The 5,329-nt window shown below is 40.7% G+C and overlaps 1 pseudogene across 1 annotated transcript; it reads left to right on the top strand.

Moving 5' to 3' along the window:
• Positions 1-1,519: 1,519 nt before the first annotated feature.
• On the top strand, positions 1,520-3,954 carry LOC147889697 (2-alkenal reductase (NADP(+)-dependent)-like; annotated as a pseudogene). The gene is made up of 6 exons (XR_015542875.1): positions 1,520-2,032; positions 2,129-2,306; positions 2,411-2,577; positions 2,646-2,725; positions 3,064-3,190; positions 3,581-3,954. The product of XR_015542875.1 is annotated as a 2-alkenal reductase (NADP(+)-dependent)-like (transcript).
• The last annotated feature ends 1,375 nt before the right edge of the window (positions 3,955-5,329 follow it).

Consider the following 5,329-nt stretch of genomic DNA (forward strand, 5'->3'; position numbering starts at 1 on the left):
AAAATGCTATTGAAGCAGAAGTTTGAGATGAAGGATTTGGGAGAGCTGTGTAATTGCTTGGGCATTGAGGTGATTAGATCACCAAGTGGGATACGGCTCTTGCAGAGGCAGTATGGATTGGACATGCTGTCCAAATATGGGATGACATGCTGTAAGCCTATTTCAATTCCTTTGGAGCAGAATGTGAAGCTGAGCACAGATGCAGGTGAGCTTCTGGAAGACCCTACTATGTACAGACGCATAGTAGAAAGTTTGATTTATATGACTATTACCAGGCCAGATTTGAGCTATGCTGTTGGATTGGTAAGTCAGTTTATGCAGGCTCCAAGGAAACCGCATTTGGATGCGGCTAGATGCATACTCAGGTATGTGAAGTCCACATTGCAGTATGGACTATTTTATGAGACTGGGGTTCAAATACAGTTGCATGGATACATTGATGCTGATTGGGCTGGTAATATTTCTGATAGACGATCTACCATTGGATATGTGTTCTCTTTTGGGAGTGCTGCAGTCACTTGGAGTAGCAAGAAACAGCCTACAGTTGCCTTGTTGAGCACAGAGGCTGAGTACAGGGGTGCAGCAATGGCTGCATGTGAGGTAGCTTGGTTGCATAAGCTACTTTATGATATGCATCAGTCTACAGATGGCCCAGTTGTCATTTATTGTGACAACATGAGCAGTATACACTTGGCAAATAACCCAGTCTATCATGCTAGAACAAAGCACATTGAGGTGCATTATCACTATGTGCGGGAGAAGGTTTTACTAGGTCTTATTGATCTAGTTTATGTCAGCACAGAGGATCAGGTAGCTGACATATTCACGAAGGCATTGGGCGCAGAGAAGCTGCGCAAGTTCAGAGACCTGCTTGGTATGCAGGAATTGGGATTGAGCTCGAGGGGGAGTGTTGAGATATCGAGCTCCGCTGGTGATATGCCAAGGTGACCGTTGTGCATTTATGTCACCGACTTGTTAGCTACAGATGCGGTTGGTACACCGCCCATGAATAATAGCTGGATGACAGCTATCCTTATGTACTCTAGTTCGTGGCTCAATTAGTATGCCACCTTAGTTAGCTGAGTTTGGTTTGAGACCCACATATAGGGTTCTTCTATTTCTTTGTACTAGAGTTCTTTTGGCTTTCACAACTAAGAAGAGAAAAACTGTTTTCAGCCTCCACCTTTGTGTGTATTCCCCCATTGTGTATGTGAGAAAGCCGCAAGTGAGACTCCTTCCTTCTCTCCCACTATCTTCACATGGGTTGTGCGCTTTGCCACATGGCACTGTGTCACCCGTCTGGTCCACAGGTCGACTGGTCCACAACTCCTCCTGGTCCTTCTTGGGTGCGTCACGTTCTGTTGGCACTGTCAGGAGGGTTTCTGAGTACCTTTTCCAAAGCATTGAAAGTGTCCAACTTAACGCTAGCACCACATGCCGATTTCCCATTGGCTGATGAGGTGATGAGGGGATTGGGCTTTGGTGCTTGAAATGCAGCTCCAAAAATTGAGGTGTCAATTTGAAGTTTCGCTTCATCTCTATTTTTGTGCAAACAGCCAAGACTGCAAGTACAGTTTGTCATCACCTATCTGCCTCATCTTTTACAGTTAGTGGTTTACCTGTACCCTCAGCACTCATCTTTCACAATTGGTGGTTAGTCGGCATCAAGTACAACAATCATGAACGAGTCGAAGCAAAACAGCTTGCGCGCACATCAGCTTTCCTCTCCCAACAGACGAGTCGAAGCAAAACATCTGCCCGAGCTTGCGCGCACATCAGCTTTCCCCTCAGCCCACCTGCTCTAATGGATACAGTCGTTTCCAATACTCAGATCATTTTGGCCTCCTACCCTAGCGGGTGGGTTTCTGAAGACAACTTTGAAGTGAGACGGATCACGTTCTCGTTGACGGTGCAACCCGGCTCTGAGGAAATCCTTGTGAAACATATGTGGATATCATTGGATCCTTACATGCGAAACTGCATGCAGGACACCATGAACGGACTGTACCTGCCCGTCTTCGAATTGGGGAAGGTATGTTATCCCCACAACTCCGATCTCTTCACCTCCGCACTGGTTTCTTGTGGTGAACCACTACTTCCCACATACTAATCTGGTCGACATTCCCAGCCCATACAAGCGGCCGCAGTGTCCAAGGTGATTGCTTCCGATAATAGCAGCTTCACGGAAGGGGATACAGTGCTTTCCTTTTCAGATGTGGCAGAGTATGCCGTTGTGCGCAAGGGAGGATTAATTCACAAGATCGAAAACCTGTCAGTACCACCATGGTATCACCTGGGAATCCTTGGTAAGAAACAACCGTCAGTTCAAACCGTGAGAATTGTGTGCCAAGAATATTTCATTTTTGCTAAAGCCGAAATTAGCATCTCATCTTTTATGCAAAACCTGCAGGATTTCCAGGGCACACGGCATGGGTGGGAGTGAATGTGATTGGTCAAGCGAAAGCAGGGGACGAAGTCTATGTCACAGCGGCTGCAGGTGCTGTTGGAATGCTGGCTGGGCAACTAGCAAAAGCAAAAGGCTGCCGAGTTGTGGGCAGTGCGGGAAGCGATGAGAAGGCAAGTTCGTTATGAGATATTTTCATTGAAAGCTTCTGCTACAATACGTTGAACGATGGTATTTTCAGGTGAGATTGTTGAAGGAGTTAGGATTTGACGACGCATTCAATTACAAACATGAGGACGATTGGGATGGTGTTCTGAACAGGTACTGTATCCATCTCAGCATCATGCACGCATGTGAAGTAGCAGAATAACCGAAATTTCGGTTGCGTTTTCTCTCATTCATTCTAGCAATATGGAGGACACTATGGAGGCAAAGTTTCTCTGAACCTACAGTCTTTGTTTGTGGAAAAGATTCAGGAAACGCAATCCTCACGACAAAGCACACATTGATCAATTGTGCACTCGGGACTTGACTGCATGTTCACTCTCCCTTACTGTATTTGCATGGGCTATTAAACACGTGTGCGCTCTTATGTTCTACTCAATGGCAGCAATTTTCCAAGTCTACAAGCTGAGCTATGATTATTATGTTTGTACTAGGTGTTTTCCTCGTGGAATTGATCTTTATTTCGACAATGTTGGTGGAGAGATGTTGGAGGCAGTGTTGAATCACATCAACTTTAATGGAAGGATTGCTATGTGTGGAATGATCTCCCAATACAATCAGGTTTCTCTCTTGTTGATGTCATCCATATACATAACCAGACGTTAAGACATCTTTTTTATCTACTCAGGCAAAAGTTATTTTTGGCATTAAATATGTGAAAAGGCTATCTCAAATGTGAACAACTAATTTATAAATATAAACAATAATATAAGGCATTAAATCTATGAAAAGGCTCTCTCAAATGTGAACAAGTAAATATAAATATTAAAATTAATATAGGAAACGGAACCATTCTTATACTTAAAGGTCTCTCTCTCTCTCTCTCTCTTATATCCACACATATGCACACACAACCACTCGCAAGCATGCACACTCATGATTATTGCAAAAACAAAAAAACTTTTGTACAAGTTTGTTTGAATGACTAATAAAGCATCGCATATCTTGTAGGATTGGAGAGAGAGGAAGGGCATTCGCAACCTACTCAATGCTATTGGAAGTGTGTGAAAATGGAAGGATTTTTAGTGGGCAATCACATGGACAAGCATCATATTTTTCTCGAGGAAGTCACTAGCTACATTCAAGCAAGAAAGGTGAAGTATAAAGAGCATGTAACAAGAGGCATTGAGCAATACCCACGAGCATTTATTAGCATGTTCAAAGGTGAGAACATCGGGAAAAGCCTTGTGCAAGTGGAAATATAAACCTTTATCTTTTTATGGAGTTTATAAATTGAACCATTCAAGAATTTGGTGTAAGAATTAATGCAATTGAAGATGATGTGCATATGCTAGCTAAGGTAGACAAACATGCTCGTACTCTAATAAAGTTCAAATGTCTAGCTGGATTGAGCTTACAAGGTTTATCAATTGAATGAGGAAAGTACCAATTACTTTTGTAGAGTTGATTCCTTTTTGAACATTGAGGCAATTTCACTATCCTTGAAATGTTTGGATGATTTTGTTGAGTTGGACACACATGCACACACACACATACGCTCTTACTTGTCTAAAACAAGTATTTTCTCATCATGTTTGGGGTTTTTGGTCTCTCATTTCTATTGTGGAATCACCTCTCTAAAACTCTCCCCTCTCCTCCACCTCTTTCCTTCAATAGTATCCGCGTCTTGAAATCTCTTTCTAGTAGCTTGACCAATATTTTGAACAATAATTCGTGTAAACTCGATTCCTTCTCATGTACCCCATGGTATGTTGTACGGCAACCAATTGGCTAGATTTTTTGAATGATTGAAATTCGGTTATGATTTAAAGACTCAAATAAGAAAAAAACACACCAAAATTTAAAACAAAAACAAAGAACTAGAATGAGAATATACACCAATGCTAGCAATGAAACATGCAGACACAATAGGATTATAATAAAATCAAAAGAGAAGAAAGAGGTTCCATTATAAGCATGTTACTTATGTGTGACTACCTTAATAGGGATGAACATTATTGAAATATTTTTTGAAGGCCTACTATCTTGAGAGAAGGTTGTGAGGAGAAATCCCAAGATCGTGTGCAAAAATAAATATGCATTAACACTTAGAGAGTGCTAAAATGGCACTATGGTTTCCTAATCCTGACACTAAACCTAAGTGATCATAGAAAAGTTGAGGAAAAGTTCTATAAATCGATTATTTCAACTAATACTAGTGTATGGTTATTCACATATGCTTGATGCTTTAATTATTTATAGCAAATTACAAAAGTGTGAATTACAAAAGTGCATGAATAGTTTTGGAAATCCTATGTACAATTTAAACAAATAGATACTTGCAAGCACTATAAGGTGTTCATTGATTTTTGCTGCAAATACCAACGAAATTACACTTTTGTTTTTCAAAGAGAAAAGTATCGATAGTACCGTTGGTAAAGATCTATCATTATTAGTGTTAGTATATGCCAACACTGGTAAAACGTCGGTATATACTAACACTGGTAAACCGTCGGTATATACGGACTATGAATAGAAGCAAAAAACAAAATTTGGATAGAATTATGCTTGTTTGAGTCCCATTCTGCCCCATTATTGTATACGTTTTATTTGAAGGTCTGAGGTAGAAACATGCAAAAATGCCTAAAACTCTCAAATTATATCTTAATACAAATTTTTCTTTCTAAAGAGAGTAGTAAATTGTTTGGATATGAGATACAAAATGGAAAATTTATTGAAGGTATGCTAAATACAAGGTAA

This window comes from Dipteris shenzhenensis, chromosome 20 (genome assembly GCF_047967505.1).
Source record: "Dipteris shenzhenensis isolate YYH24624 ecotype China chromosome 20, Dip_SZ_1.0, whole genome shotgun sequence".
Classification (NCBI taxonomy): Eukaryota; Viridiplantae; Streptophyta; class Polypodiopsida; order Gleicheniales; family Dipteridaceae; genus Dipteris; species Dipteris shenzhenensis.